A 17,188-nucleotide genomic window follows, 5' to 3' on the forward strand; every position below is an offset into this window, starting at 1 on the left:
ATAAAATACAAGGTGAATTCTTATAGGGCAGTAATGTACTCCATCTTCCCTTGAACTTTTGAGGGTTCAACTGCACGACATCCTCAGTATTTTGCAGAATAAACAGCAAATGCAGCCTGAGAAATAAACAGGTAAAAAATGCGCCGAAGTTTCCTCGGCGCAATCGTGTTTTCTGTACGGCCGCTACAGCTTATAATCAAGGCTACCGAAAATAGATGAATCTTTCGGTGGTCTCGGTATAGTGCTGTGTGAGCCTCGGCCCATGAAACTTGAACCACGGCCCGATGGTGGCCTATCCTATATCGTTGCCAGAAGCACGATTATGGCTAGCTTTAACCTTAAAGCAAATAAAAACAACAGAGGCTGGAGGGCTGCATTTTGGTATGTTTGATGACTGGAGGGTGGATGATCAACATACCAATTTGCAGCCCTCTAGCCTCAGTAGTTTTTAAGATCTGAGGGCGGAGAGAATGAAGTGCGGACGGACAGACAAAGCCGGCACAATAGTTTTCTTTTACAGAAAACTAGAAATAAGAATATTAACTGACAGACAAAGCCGGCACAATAGTTTTCTTTTACAGAAAACGAAAAATCAGAATATTAACTGAAGCTGGGAAGACATTGAACGAATCCATTCGCCAAAGTTCCTGCCGAGGGCAGCCAGATTTGCTGAACAGTAGCACCGATATGCAGTAAATGTGCCTCGCTGTCTAACCTCTCTGTTCCAGAGGTCCTTTATTCCTCACACCGTTGGACTCTGGAACAGCCTCCCAGAGGATGCAGTGCAATTGGAATTTCAGAAGTTCAAGCGAAGATGCAATGCATTGCTGCCCTAATACAAATCTCCTAGTATTTTAACAATTTACTTGCATTTTTATCCATTTATTTATTAATTTGTTAATTTATTTTTCTCCTTTCTGATAACCGATTTCTTCTCTCTCTATTTCCCATTGCCAATGGCCCCTGAGGTGGGTTCATCTTCTGAATAATAATAATAATAATAATAATAATAATAATAATAATAATAATAATAATAATAATAATAATAATAATAATAATAATAATAGCTATGATATAAGCGTTATTTTTCAATCTCGTAACTCGTGTGCCGTTGTAGACCTCAAGACTCTTGTTCCAAAGTGGCAAATATTTCAGTGCCTTTTTTTTGCAAAATTTCCAGTGCATGATCTTATTTTCAAAACTGTAGGGAAGAACAACACTTTTTAGTTTTCTGTAAAAGAAAAGTATTGTGCCGGCTTTGTCTGTCCGCCATCAGAGCTTAAAAACCACTGAGGCTAGAGGGCTGCAAATTGGTATGTTGATCATCCTCCAATAGTCAGCTCAGTGGTCTGGTAAAACTAAGGCATACTTTTTTATACCGAGACTTGTTTTTCCCCTTTGAGAGTATCAGAATGAACTGTACCCTGGATTAAGCTTTGCGTACCTTCTGACATTTATACGTTCGTGAATTATTCCTAGGTAAAAATAAATGTTTACAATGAATACTCATTTAGTTAATATTTGTATGATGTCATTGTAAGTAGGGTTTCTGGTAGATAATGACTAATGAACGTCTTAGCGAAAGTGTAAGTATCTGTAGATCGAAATGTTATCTTACAGAGAAAAGGACATTTCTGGATAGTGTTTTTACAAGAGAGAGAGAGAGAGAGAGAGAGAGAGAGAGAGAGAGAGAGAGAGAGAGAGAGAGAGAGAGAGAGAGAGAGAGAGAGAGAATGTATATATACCTCACGAACAGGCCAACCATTTTAAACTTAAATCCTCGGAGAACCTTACAAGCTAAAGTCTTGAACTCTTGCACTCGTGATGTCACTAAAATCACTTCCTAAGTTGTCGACAATCTATCCGTGTTTCCGTTGCAAGGATTTCCTTCAATGGCTTCGTCGTGCAGCTTCCTGCATCTGCCACTGAACACAGACATCATCCCACAGTCTAGTTTTCCTTTCCGGAATCATAAGCCAAGCCACGCCTTGCTCTTAAGACAAGGCATCCGCTTAGCAGACTGGGGTCACGGATAGAAAGATAGAAACGCCATTCCGCCGTTGCTTCCAACGTCTACGTGGGATCACCGTTGCCTTTTAGAGTAAATTTAGAGTAAATTGTCCTCTTTCTCGGATGTTTTAGCAGAGGGAGTGAATAGTAGCAAGCGAGATAAATAAAAACGGCGAGGAAATTACCTTTTTGTGTACAGTACTTACCGCGACAACTTCTCCTTTCGGCTCTGGGTCGTGACGCCTACGCACACCGAGATCTTCTTCTTCTCTCTGACTGACTCGAGATTTCAGGAGTTGGCGGTTTCTGCAAAGTCACCAAAGTCACTCCAAATGCGAAACGTTACCGGTAAATTCGATTTATTTGAAAATATCTGAAAATAACTGATTTTCTTTCACCTTGTCTGTGAATAACAAGTTATATTTTATACAGACAGAGCGTAGAGAACGGAACTTGTACTAGAAACACGTCGGTATTCAATAGATTAAAGGGTAGATAAGTCAAAACTTCCCAGAGATAGTTTTGGGTAATTGGTAACTCCGTCTTGAATCTTGGTGTTGATGAGTAGTAGGTATGATGTGGCATGAACTGTCAGTATAATGAAGGTCTCTCTCTCTCTCTCTCTCTCTCTCTCTCTCTCTCTCTCTCTCTCTCTCTCTCTCTCTCAGATCATTTCGCCTAATCCGTTCTACCTCAGACCGGTCAAGAAAGTTCGTCATTAGCATATTAAGATAGTCTCCTAGAAGATGAATATGCCTTCCTTTACTTAAACAGGACAGTTCCTGAGTGAAAGTCATTTTGCGAAATTCATAAATATTTGAATTTTCTGAGGAGGTTGCTCGAAGGATCTAAGATTCGGAAGACATGAAATGATTGACCTAAATTTCTAGGTGTGTATGTATGTATGTATGTATGTATGTATGTATGTATGTATGTATGTATGTATGTATGTATACATTTATGCGTGTATGAATTTTCTGTTGAGTGTAGGGATCTATGGAAAATAATTCTTGTACTTCAGTGTTCATCATATATATATATATATATATATATATATATATATATATATATATATATATATATTATTTATATATGTACAGTATATATATATTATTTATAATATCCTACTATGAAATATTCATGTTAAAAATATTTATTATTAGTTATAATTCTTTCACATTATCGAAGAAAGTTATTAATGTTAACAAGCAGAAATATAACATTCTACACAAGAAGGACTGGTAGATGTGTATATTTTATATATATATATACATATATATGTGTGTATGTATATATATATATATATATATATATATATTATATATATATATATATATATATATATATATATATATATATATATATATATATATATATACAATGTGTGTGTTTGTATATACACATTATATATATATATACACATACATATACATATGTGTATACGTATATATATATTTGTAATATACATTTCTTCCCAACTTTCTTTTGACGTACCTTAGCATTACATTTCTTTTTTTATTAACAGAAATAACTTTCGTCGAAAATTTTTGTAATCATAAAAAACAGATATTTTTAACATGAACCTTTTATAGTAGGACATTTCATTACTGCTCAGTCTTCAAGACTGTTCGAAAATAACAGCAAATTCTATAAAAATGTATGAATCGTGGAAAGCTGATATATTCACGAAGCCAAAGCTTAAATCTAATCGGCCTTGTGGTTAAAAAAGAAAAAAAAAATAGAAGGAATAACTGGATACCCCATCGAAACGTGAAGAAGACTTTCGCGGAACCTTCAGAGAGAATACTTACCTATTTTACGAAAATAAAAAAAGCTCCGTAATTAAGCGTAATGAAGAACGCCACCAGTACGAGATCAAAGGCCGCGACAATAGTCAGTGAAAGGAGCTGAACCCGTATTATGAGCCTACAATGGCGCCTTTGAATCCCCTTCCCTCTTTAATTAGGTCTATTTGAGACATCCATGACAGAATCACCTCCTCCTCACTCCCATTGTCATTTCCGTCCTTCTATCGCGATCGGACAAATTGCGAATTCTACGAAAACAATTGATGTTGAATGAGTCCCGTTCGAGAAGGAGCTGGACGGGAAGAAAGGAGGACTTGTCCGTGCTTCTTGGAGGGACGTCAATAGGATCTTCCTGTGAGGCAAGATCTCCACGTGGGTCTTGAATAACTCTCCTCTCCTTCTCTCCTCGGGAAAAATGTCAAAGGGGCTTTGGGTGCATTTCAATGGGGATGTTATATTATTATTATTATTATTATTATTATTATTATTATTATTATTATTATTCAGAAGACGAAGCTGTTCATATGGAACGAGACCACCACAGGGGCCATTGGCTTGAAATCCAGTCTTCCAAAGAATATGGTGTTCATTTGGGAGAAGTAACAGAAAGTATTATTATTATTATTATTATTATTATTATTATTATTATTATTATTATTATTCAGAAGACGAACCCTGTTCATATGGAATGAGACTACCACAGCGGCCATTGACTTGAAATTCAAGCTTCCAAAGAATATGGTGTTCATTTGAAAGAAGTTGTAGATGATAATTATTATTATTATTATTATTATTATTATTATTATTATTATTATTATTATTATTATTCAGAAGACGAACCTCATTCATGTGGAACAAGCCCACCACAGGTCAAGTGACTTGAAATTCAAGCATCCAGTGAATATTATGTTCATTTGAAAGAGGTAACAGAAGGTAATAGGAAGTACAGAAAGAGGGGACCAGTTATTAGAGAAAGTAAAATATAAATTAACAAATTAATAAATAAATGGATAAAAATGTAAGTAAATTATCAAAGTACAAGGAAAATTGTGTTAGGATAGTAATGCGTTGTATCTTCGATGGAACTTTCAGGTTTCAATTGCACAACTTCCTCAGGGAACCAAAAATGATTGAAACTACCACAGTATTATGCCAAGTGATAGAAACTCCCCTTTGTAGGTTCGAAATTAGCCAGGGATATATAACTGTAGGGTTGTATTCACTGGGCAATCTAAACTATTTAGTAATGACTCTTGACTACACAGCACATCCTGACTGTGTCCCACTCTAGCAGACTTCAGAGTACATTAATTTTTTTTCTGTCGGCGTGCGCGGATGAGGAAGGTAATGATCGTCTTTTGATTTCCCATTTCACTGAGGTGGGTGGAATTTTACAGATATAATTTAACTTCAGTATATATTGTGTATATACAAAGTTTAATCAGGTTATCAGGTACAACTTACAACTTTAAAGCTGTAGGGCTTCGAAGTAATTATAAAAGTATGTGCGGGTTGTTCATCATGAATAATGTTTTATGTTTTGCTTTTCTGATCCGGATTATTTTTTTGGCAAATATGTATCCAGTGTAGTTGACAATAGTTGCGTGACTCCAGCCGTTGGAAATTATTCAGTTAGTCTTTCACCCTCTTATACGAAAGCCAGCGTCCTTTTAGTTTTCTGGAAAGAAAACTATTGTGCCGGCTTTGTCTGTCCGTCCGGAATTTTTTTCTGTCCGCCCTCAGATCTTAAGAACTACTGAGACTAGAGGGCTGCAAATTGGATGTTGATCATCCACCCTCCAATCATCAAACATGCCAGATTGCAGCCCTCTGACCTCAGTAGCTTTCATTTTATTTAAGGTTAAAGTTAGTCATAATCGTGCTCCTGGCAACACAACAACACAAGCCACCACGGCCGGCTGAGAGTTTCATGGGCCTCGGCTCATATAGAATTATACCAAGACCACCGAAAGATAGATCTATTTTCGGTGGGGCTGAAGACACTTCGGCTCATTTTTTATTTATTTATTTATTTTTTTGCACATAAGTACAAATGCATCACACCATTCCTACCCAGTATAAAACTCACTGATATTAAATTATCTTCATTTAGATTTTCATATCGTTGTCTTCTCATAAACCTGACTAATTTTTGTAGCACTGTACCATTACAGTAGCACCTCAGTTTAACAGACATCAAATATAGGACTTCTGTACTTATCTTTTGAATAATTTTTGAATTATTATTGTTATTTTTTTTGCTAGGGTACTATTTGAGATGTGATGCATTTTTAGATAAAGCCCTTAAATTGAATGGTAATCGTGAAGTACAGGTTACTTTTAGTTAGAGGCTATACGGTCTTTGTTACTTAACGGACTTATGTTACTTACTGGACTTTGTTACTTAACGGAATTTGTTATTTACCGGACTTTGTTACTTAACGGACTTTGTTGCTTAACAGACTTCATTACTTACCGGACTTTGTTACTTAACAGATTTTGTTACTTAACAGACTTTGTTACTTACCGGACTTTGTTACTACGGACTTTGTTACTTACCGGACTTTGTTACCTAACGGACTTTGTTACTTAACAGACTTCATTACTTACCGGACTTAGTTGCTTATAACACCTCCAAAAGAATCTGTCAAGTTCAGGTGATTTTCCCCTCATATTTTTAGAAGTCGTACATAAGTATCATATTGCCACTCTTGCCACTTATAAATATATTAATATAAATATTTCAGTGTAATGTTATATCGATTCGATTTTTTGTTTATCATCATTAGCCAAGTAGTCAATTAGTATTCCTAAATTGTTTCCAAAATCTGAAGTTGATAAACCCTTGTTTTCTTGAACTGATAAAAATTAATTTTTTTCCTTAAAGCATTATCAAGGCAATAGTATCCCTCAGGGCAGTTGCTGCTAAAACAAGGTCCAAGGTTAAAGAGGTTTTTTGTAGGAAGGAGACATTATACTTGCCAAACCATGAAACAACTGAAAAACAAGTAAAAAATGCGCCGAAGTTTCTTCGGCGCAATCGAGTTTTCTGTACAGCTTATAATGCTGTATGAAACTTTCAGCCACGGCCCATGAAACTCAGCCACGGTCCGGTGGTGGCATGTGTTGTTGGTACCTATAGTGGTGCCAGAAGTACGATTATGGCTAACTTTAAACCTTAAATAAAATAAAAAATAATGAGGCAAGAGGGCTGCAATTTGGTGTGTTTGATGATTGGAGGGTGGATGATCAGCATACCAATTTGCAGCCCTCTAGCCTCAGAAGTTTTTTAAGATCTGAGGGCGGACAGGAAAAGTGCGGACGGACAGACAAAGCCATCTCAATAGTTTTCGTTTACAGAAAACTAACAAGGTATTTTAACTATCTATTTCTTCTTCTCTTATTTTACTTAAATACATAACGTATGCAGCTAAGTGGAATGTCACCAAAACAATGTATATTGTATTGTATATACTTTTTGCTACTCATGAAAATTATACTTTAGAAATTATTGATAAAATAGTGTTTTTGGAACTTAATTACTTTAATTATGTACTAGACCAGTGGTTCTCAACTGTCACCATGGACCACTAGTGGTCCATGATGGCCTATTTGGTGGTCCACAGGACGTTAGCAATATTGGGTAATAAACTGGAGATTGGTACATAAATTTTCAAATTTACAGTAAGAACAATTTTATCCAGATATATATAATTGACAACTCATTTTCTTGTATTATTCCTATTCAAAAAATATAATAACAAGCATCAGGTTGTAGTTCTCGTTGGAGAAATATATTTTAATCCAAAATGTGTATTGCCTATGGTTTATTTAGCGTTACTTAAAAGAAATGGTCCAAGATATAGTTTTTTTAGTTTTCTGTAAAAGAAAACTATTGTGCCGGCTTTGTCTGTCCGTCCGCACTTTTTTCCGTTCGCACTTATTCTGTCCACCCTCAGATCTTAAAATCTACTGAGGCCAGAGGGCTGCAAATTGGTATGTTGATCATCCACCCTCCAATCGTCAAACATACCAAATTGCAGCCCTCTAGCCTCAGTAGTTTTTATTTCATATAAGGTTAAAGTTAGCCATAATCGTGCTTCTGGCAACGATATACGATAGGCCACCACCGGGCCGTGGTTAAAGTTTCTTAGGCCGCGGCTCATACAGCATTATACCGAGACCACCGAAAGATAGATCTATTCTCGGTGGCCTTGATTATACGCTGTAGCGGCTCTACAGAAAACTCGATTGCGCCGAGGAAACTTCGGCGCATTTTTACTTGTTTTTATTTTATTTTTTCTTGCGAAATCATTACCCTTTTCCCCTCTCCCAGATGACGAGGCAGAGAGACTCTACACTTGACATAATTTTATTTTCTATCGAAGGTGAATCCAATCGCTGCTGCTTTCAATGGCAATTTGTTTTTTTATTTATTTTCTTATTTTATTTCACTTATGAAGAGTAAAATATTTTAGAGCTGATTTAGAAAGCAGTATTTTTGAGGGAACTTACGAAGAGTGAAATAATTTTAGAGCCGATTTATAGAACAGTATTTTTTAGGCTACTTATTAACAGTTAAATATTTTAGAGCTGACTTATAGAACAGTATTATTGAGGCAACTTACGAAGAGCGAAATAATTTTAGAGCCGATTTATAGAACAGTATTTTTTAGGCTACTTATTAATAGTAAAATATTTTAGAGCTGACTTATAGAACAGTATTTTTGAGGCAACTTACGAGGAGTGAAATCATTTTTGAGCCGATTTATAGAACAGTATTTTTTAGGCTACTTATTAATAGTAAAATATTTTAGAGCTGACTTATAGAACAGTATTATTGAGGCAACTTACGAAGAGTGAAATATTTTAGAGCTGATTTATAGAACAGTATTTTTGAGGTTATTATTACTTACGTTTTAGGCAATCGGGTACTCCAGCAATCCTAATTCTGTTCCTCCTCCTTCCTTCCTTCCTCCGTCTTTTTTCTTCCCTTCACGTTTTCTTTTATACTGTCTTCTGTGTTTTCTCTTCCTTTCTACTCTGAGAAGAGTCAGATCGCCGCTTCCAGTCGCAACATTGCAGGTTTCGACGACAACGAACCATTCTGAAACGTCCCAGTTCGGAAATCGCGAAACCTGGAGTGTCCGACTAAATTATCTGAAGCTCCCTCCTCCTCCTCCTCCTCCTTCTCCTCCTCCTCCTCCTCCTCCTCCTCCTCCTCCTCCTCCTCCTCCTCCTCCTCCTCCTCCTCCTCCTCCTAAGCCTCTATTTCTCATCTTCCTTCTCCTCCTTCTTCTTATTCTTCTTTTCTTCCCGTCGACTTCAACTGAATTATCTGTGGCCCCTCCCTCCTCCTCCTCCTCCTCCTCCATCTCCATTTCAACCTCTCTTTTTCTTCTCTTACTTCTCCTCCTCTTCCGTCTTCTTCTTCTTCTTCTTCTTCTTCCCGTCGATGTCTCCAGATAAATCATCTGAAGTTCCCTCCTCTTCCTCCCCCATTTCTTCTTCTTCCTCTTCTTCTTCTTCTTCTTCTTCCAGTGGCACAGCTTATCCTCGTGTAATCTCGGTGAAGCTGTGAAAAAAAAGAGAAAGTGAAAAAAATTTGAAGGTCAGTTGAGACAACTTGGACTGTACAGTAGTTGTTACTGGTAGCTGGATGATATGGTTGATGGCGATGTTATTAGTGAGATATTATATGTGTATATATATGTATATATATATATATATATATATATATATATATATATATATATATATATATATATATATATATAAATATATATATATATGTATATATAAATATATATATATATATATATATATATATATATATATATAAAAATATATATATATATATATATATATATATATATATATATAAATATATATATATATATATATATATATATATATATATATATATATATATATATATATATATATATATATATATATATATATATATATATATATATATATATATATATATATTTATGTAATTGCAATAGCGACGATTCCCTCTTAACTTCCCGAATTCTTTGTGCTTTTTTTGGATATAGTTGTCACCACAAAGCCTGAGATCCAAGTGCAAGAACTTTGAAGCAATTATGATGTCCGGTAGCGGGAAACGAACCCGCGTCCCTTAATCGCAACGAGGTCGCGTTGCCGACATTACCACGTGGTCGGCAACGTGACCTTGTTGTGATTACGGGACGCGGGTTTGTTTCCCGCTAGCGGACATCATAATTGCTTCAAATTTCTTGCGCCTGTATCTAAGGCTTTGTAGTGACAAGCGTATCCAAAAAAGAAAAAAAAAGTGCAAAGAATTCGAGAAGTTAAGAGGGCATTTTGGCTATTGCAATTAATTATGTATTTGGTAAAAAGTGACCAGTAAATTCTACACACACACACACACACACATATATATATATATTTATATGTTACTATATAGTATATATATACATATATATAATATATAAATATATGTATTTTTTATATATATATATGGATATATATACACATCTCGTTCAGCCTTTCAGAAAGAAACCTCCCTCTCAATATCTCCTCCCCTGCCCTCCCGACCACCCTTGACCTCTCACCTTTGCGTTAGTCATAAAATGAAAAAAAAAATAAAAAAAAAAACTCTCCCACAAATAATAATTAGCCTGTTCTCTCGAAGCAAATGAGGAGCCAGGCACTTTTTAATTTCCACCTCGACCCCAGTCAGAAGCTCAAGGCCACGCCATGTTGATGAAATTTCATAGACGCTATGATGTTACGGCGTCCGTGCTCCAGGGTACATAGTTAGCGCTGTCCCCGGGCAGCGTGCAGGGGCAGGAATGCCAATATTATCAGGCAACTCTCGTACCCGAAAGATTCAAATTTGCTTAACTCTTGTGTTTAGTGCGGTTAGGGATTGGGCGATGTTTAGGGATAGTCTGTTTGTCATAAAGAAAGAAAATCTGTTTTCGCGTAGATTGGATGATTATAACTGTTGGGTATTTGCGTGTGTATATATATATATATACAGTATATATATATATATATATATATATATATATATATATATATATATATATATATATACTGTGCATATTATATGTACAATATGTGGGTATACCTGTATATGTGTATATATATAATTATATAAAGTAAGTATAGCTTAGTTTTACCAGACCACTGAGCTGATTAACAGCTCTCCTAGGGCTGGCCCGAAGGATTAGACTTATTTTACGTGGCTAAGAACCAATTGGTTACTTAGCAACGGAACCTACAGCTTATTGTGGAATCCGAACCACATTATAGCGAGAAATGAATTTCTATCACCAGAAATAAATTCCTCTAACTCTTCATCAGCCGGCAGCGGGAATCGAACTCCGGCCCATCGAATGACGGTCTGAAGCTCAACCAACTCGGCCAACAAAGGGCTCAGTATAATTATATAAATATTTATACATATATATATAATGTGTATCTATGAGCATACATACATACGTACATACAAACAAATACATACATACATAATGCGCGCGCGCGTGTGTGTTAGTGTATATCCGTACGTAAAGAAGTACACTAGGTGAATTTGAAAAAAGTACGTACCATGCATTATGTAATCGGGTGATTGGCAGCCTTTATCCTAATTAATGCTATTAGGTATCACGCTAAAAATTCTACCTCCCAATAAGTATTGATTATCTAACGCTAGACTTTCGGGTAGGAAAGGGAGATGTGTGTGTGTGTGTGTGTGTGTGTGTGTACACTGTATAATGACCGCTAGTTAGACGCTGCCAGAATATGTTCTTTAAGCTGAACAGTGTTGGGGTGAAGTATAAGTGTGTGTTGTGTATATATATACATATATATATATGTGTGTACTGTATATATGTATGTATATGTATATGTATATATATATATATATAGATATAAATACATATAAATATATAGATATTCTTATATACAGATATATTATGAAATTCACACACATATATATATATATAAAATATATACATACATATATATAGAATCCTATATATTCACAAATATAAGTGTATATATATATATATATATATATATTATATACATGCATACATACGTATATGAGAAATTGTTTCATCAACAGTAAATAAAGAATGACAATTATACCGAAACAAAAAATTATAAAATCTGGACATATAATTATAGCAGGGTAACTCAAGCGTCAAGTAAAGACAAATGGATTTATGAATATAATCAAAATAAAGACTAGATTCACAAATAAGAAAAAGAACGCTCAAACGGAAGTGAGGAAACTGTTCTTCAAATATCACGAATTACAAGCAAATGAAATTGATTATTATACCCACGAAGAGGAATTTCAGCTTTTGGAATTTGGAATTGGAATATAAAATTTAGGCCAAAGGCCCAGCAAGCACTGGGACCTATGATAAAGTCATTCAGCGCTGAAATGGAAATTGCGAGCAAAGGAGGGTTGACAGATGTAACAGGAGGAAAACCTCAAAGCAGTTACGATGTGAAACAATAATATTGTTGGGAGAGGTTTGAGGAAAGCAAGATGGAAGAAAGAGAACATGAACGGAGGTACAGTCAAAGGAATGGAAGGGGTTGCAGCTAGGGGCCGAAGGGACGCCGCAAAGAACCTTGAGCAATGCGTACAGTGCAGTAACAAGTCCGGTAGGCAAGGAGAAAATAAAAAAAAAAAGTTACAAGTTAGAAATAAATAAAACGCCTGGTTTACATGACTTTAAACCCCAGAGTATACTCGTATATATATTATATCCTGCCCGCGGCCGAAAGGAGATTAAGGCAGTTTGAGCTGAAAAGCAGAATCACACAAAACAGGAAGGACTTTGTGGCGTGCCTTTTGTACAACGGCTTCCTATCCGTCCGCCTCATTTGTCCTGACACATTCAACTTCGGGCGCCTGACGTGAAGTCACTTGGTTCCCGCCTGCGGCAGAGGTAGCAACACAGCTTCTCTCTCTCTCTCTCTCTCTCTCTCTCTCTCTCTCTCTCTCTCTCTCTCTCTCTCTCTCAGAATGAATGAATGAATGAATTAGCGTCAGTGTTTTACAGAGTCAACCATGTTGAAGTAGCTATAATTCCTGCTTCATTTATTTGTATATTTATCTATTGTATTTATTTACTCATTTATTCGTTTTTATTTATATTTATTTATTTGTTAATTTATCTTTTCATTTATCATGACGCGCACTGAACTATGCGAGTATCTGTATGTGTATTGGTTTTTAATTTAGAGAGAGAGTATTATGCGCTATGTGCATAAATATACTTTCAGTTAATTTATTAGCTTTTTTATTTATAAGTTTATTTTTTGTTCATTATTTAATGATTCATTTATCTTGGCGCGCACGTAACTATGCGAGTATCCGTGTGTGGGTTTTGAATTGGAGAGAACATCACGCGCGCAAGAATTGGGAAAGGTTTATTATAAATGCGCTTGGCTAACTGCTGTAGCATCTATTATTTCTGTATATTTATTTATTTATTTATTTAACTGTTTATTTATTTATTTATTTATTCATTTATTTTTATTTTGCTTGACGCGTATGTAACTATGAGAGTCATCTGCGTGGGTTTTCAGTCATTAGAGAGAATACTATGTACGCAAGATCTAGAGAGATTGTAATATAGCATATGCATAAATATATCCTCAATAATCTAATAAAAGCTATATCTATTTATTTATATATCTATTGGTAATTCACATCTTTCGTTCCTAACAACTGGTCTCTTCTTGCTGTAGTTCCTAAAATCTCCTGTCATTTCTTTGGAAGCTCGAATTTCAAGTCAGTGGACCCATAGGCTTGTTCCAGCGGCGTGAGGAATCAAGGACCTCTGGAACTGAGAAGTTCGACAGCGTTGCGCATTTACTGCATCTTGGTGCTGCTACAAATGGTGGCAGTTCAAAACCGAACAAGTAAAAAAAATGCGCCGAAGATTAAAATGTTTCCTTTACTTTGCGTTTGCACTCTGCTTTATGTTTTGGTCTTGTGAAGTTTTATATTATGTAATATATATATATATATATATATATATATATATATATATATATATATATATATATATATATATATATATACATTCATATATATACATACATACATTCATATATATATACAAGACCTGGGTTCGGTCCTGATGTGAGTCAGAAATTTATTTCTGTTCCACACGTGATTGTGTGTTGATTATTTCTGTATACATATATATACATACATATATATATAATGTATATATGTATATATGTGTGTGTGTGCATGTGTGTACATCAAGACAGTTAGACATAAAAGATATAAGTAGTTAACTCCAGAAAGGGACATTTAAATTGTCAGTTTAGCCTGAGGATTAAAACGGTTTTATAGATATAGTTAAGAGGATAGCTGGATGATGCAGAACAGTAACGAAAGTAATTATTTTTTTCAGTTCCAGCTAAAACATATTACAAAGTAATATGTTTTAGTAAAATTAACCTTTTATACATTAATTTTAATAAAATTAAATATTAATGTTAGTAAAATTAATCTTTTATATATATTCATATTCTTACTTATCCTTCCTTTACTACTCTTGCATGTCAAAAAAAAAACCTGTTTTCCTGTACTGAATTTAGAAAAGAGGAAAGGAAGCTTAGGAGAATATATAAGGAGGGGCAGACCCATTTGCGATATCTATAGACCTTAGCCTTAAGTGTATGTCATTCTGCATGGTATTATCTACAGTAAATGTTTTCATAAAAAAAATCTTAATTGAGGTGTTTTTACGTCTTTTATAGGATATTATTATATTTTTCTTCTCGTAGTTATTACTTTTAATATTCTTGACTTTTTTTATATTTTGTAGAGGAAATGAAATCACACGCACCAAAGAACCCGTAGGGAGGGGGTGGCGGGTGGGGGGGCTGCCATCAGTGCACCTCACGCGGTGCACTGTAGGCATCACCTAAGGTTCTTTGCAGCTCGTCGTCGGCCCCTAGCTGCAACCTCTTTCATTCCTTTTACTGCAACTCCGTTCATGTTCTCTTTCTTCCGTCTTACTTTCCTGAATCCTCTCCTAACAATTGTTTCATAGTGCAGCCTTTTATCTCTCACGATTTCCGTTTCAGCGCTGAATGACCTCATAGGTCCCAGCGCTCGGCCTCTGGCCTAAATTTCACATTCCACTTTCAATATTCCGGCCACGCAAGTAAATGATAAGTTTTGCTGAGGAACTAATTTTTTTTTTTTTTTTTTTTTGCAATTTACATTAACTTAACCATATTTTTATGGTAATTTTTATTGCCTGTATGTTTTACAGAATCATTCTTCTCTTAAAAATATTTACAAAATTAGGTATCATCTCTGTACAGACGGAAAAATATTATAAACAGAACTGTTCCATAACTTCACCTCAGGCTGTTCTTATCCTGATTTACTTAGCCTGCCCTTCTCTCTCTCCTGCCTCTCTCTCTCTCTCTCTCTCTCTCTCTCTCTCTCTTTCTCTCTTTTATTTTATTTTCACTGTTCTCCTGAATCCCACTCGTTTCAGCACCTCGTAACTCTAAACTATTTTCTTATTTTTTCTATTTCTAGTTTTCGTCCGTATGAATTCTCGTATCATTTCTTTTCTCAATTTCCTTTTTTAGTTTTCTGTAAAAGAAAACTATTGTGCCGACTTTGTCTGATCTTAAAAACTGCTGAGGCTAGAGGGCTGCAAATTGGTATGTTGATCATCCACCCTCCAGTCATCAAACAGACCAAATTGAAGCCCTCTAGCGTCAGTAGTTTATTTATTTTTTTTATTTTACGGTTAAAGTTAGCCATAATCGTGCATCTGGCAACGATATAGGACAGGCCACCACCGGGCAGTGGTTAAAGATTCATGGGCGGCGGCTCACACAGCATTATACGGAGACCACTGAAAGATAGATCTATTTACGGTGGCCTTGATCGTACGCTGTACAGAAAACTCGATCGCGCTGAAGAAACTTTGGCGCATTTTTACTTTATTATTGTGCATTTATCTCCGTCCGCACCGGTAAGCGTCGCTGCCTCTGTAGAGAAGTTGGTGTCGTCTACTATTCCAGGTCATCATTCCTTTTCCCTTTATTTTTTTATGATCGATCACCAGAAGGAAGGACGGGGAAAACTGCGTCTACTCTCTCTCTCTCTCTCCCTAATTTTCTCTCTCTCTCTCTCCATAATTTTTTTTTTCTCTCTCTCTCCCCCTAATTTTCTCTCTCTCTCTCTCTCTCTCTCTCTCTCTCTCTCTCTCTCTCTCTCTCTCTCTCTTTTCCTCCTTAACTAACTCTGTCTCTCCTTCCCTATCTCTCTCTCTCTCTCTCTCTCTCTCTCTCTCTCTCTCTCTCTTTTTTATAAGACACGAGAGGAGAAGAGGAGAGAAAAGGCGTCGGCGGGTGTGGGGGCTGGGGTGGGGGGTGTAGGGGTGGCAGGGCGCATCCTCTTCCTGTTAAAACTGTTCAATTTCCTTTGTTGTTTGCCCCCGCGAAACTTTCTTTTTCCTCCTGCCGTCGCTTTTATTAAGACGGGAAATGTGACTCGAAAGAATTACCCCCAAAAGTCTGAAAACTTCCATAATGACCTCGAAAGGAATGGTGGGAGGGGCGGGGGAGGAGATGGGGGAAGGAGGGGGGAGCGAGATGTGTTATAAAGGGGAGGGAGTGACTGGAGAGATGGAGAAGGAGGAGGAGGAGGAATAGGACTAGGGGTTGAGGAGGAAGTTTAGAAGGTGGGGGGAGGTTAATAAGGAAAATGAGGAGGCAGTAGGGGAAGAAGTAAGGAAGGAAAAGAAGTGGGAGAGATGATGTAGTGGGAGGAGGAATAGGGAAGAGGAGGAGGAAGGAGGAGGAGGAGGAGGAGGAGGAGGAGGAGGAGGAGGAGGAGGAGGAGGAGGACTAGGTTTTGAGGAGGAAGTTTGGAAGGGGTGGGTAATAAGGAAAATGAGGAGGCGGTAGGAGGAAAAGAAGTAAGAAAGGAAAAGAGGCGGGAGAGATGATGTAGTGGGAGGAGGAATAAGGAAGAAGAAGAAGAGGAGGAGGAGGAGGAGGAGGAGGAAGAGGAATAGGACTAGATGTTGAGGAGTAAGTTTGGAAGGCGGGGATGGCTAATAAGGAAAATGAGGAGGCGGTAGGAGGAGAAGAATAAAAGAAAAGAAGTGGGAGAGATGCTGTAGTGAGAGGAGGAATAAGGAAGAGGAGGAGGGGGAGGAGGAAGGAGGAGAGTTAAGGAAGATAACAAACTCTCGACATCGCCGTGAAATGACAAATTGAGAACGGACCCAACGGAAGAAACGGGAATAACTGACAGTGGGAATCGTGGATGGGAATTGGAACGGGAGACGCGAAGAAGAAATAGA

The 17,188-nt window shown here is 36.5% G+C and overlaps 1 protein-coding gene across 1 annotated transcript in view; it reads right to left on the minus strand.

The window, feature by feature from the left end:
• Positions 1 to 2,310, minus strand: part of LOC136840808 (retinol dehydrogenase 13-like) — a 29,642-nt gene extending 27,332 nt beyond the window's left edge. The window contains exon 1 of the mRNA XM_067107716.1: positions 2,217 to 2,310. The gene's annotated coding sequence lies outside the window, so the exon portion shown is untranslated. The remainder of the gene's footprint in view (positions 1 to 2,216) is intronic.
• Between the last annotated feature and the right edge of the window lie 14,878 nt (positions 2,311 to 17,188).

The sequence above is a fragment of the Macrobrachium rosenbergii genome, chromosome 8 (assembly GCF_040412425.1).
Source record: "Macrobrachium rosenbergii isolate ZJJX-2024 chromosome 8, ASM4041242v1, whole genome shotgun sequence".
NCBI classification, from domain to species: Eukaryota; Metazoa; Arthropoda; class Malacostraca; order Decapoda; family Palaemonidae; genus Macrobrachium; species Macrobrachium rosenbergii.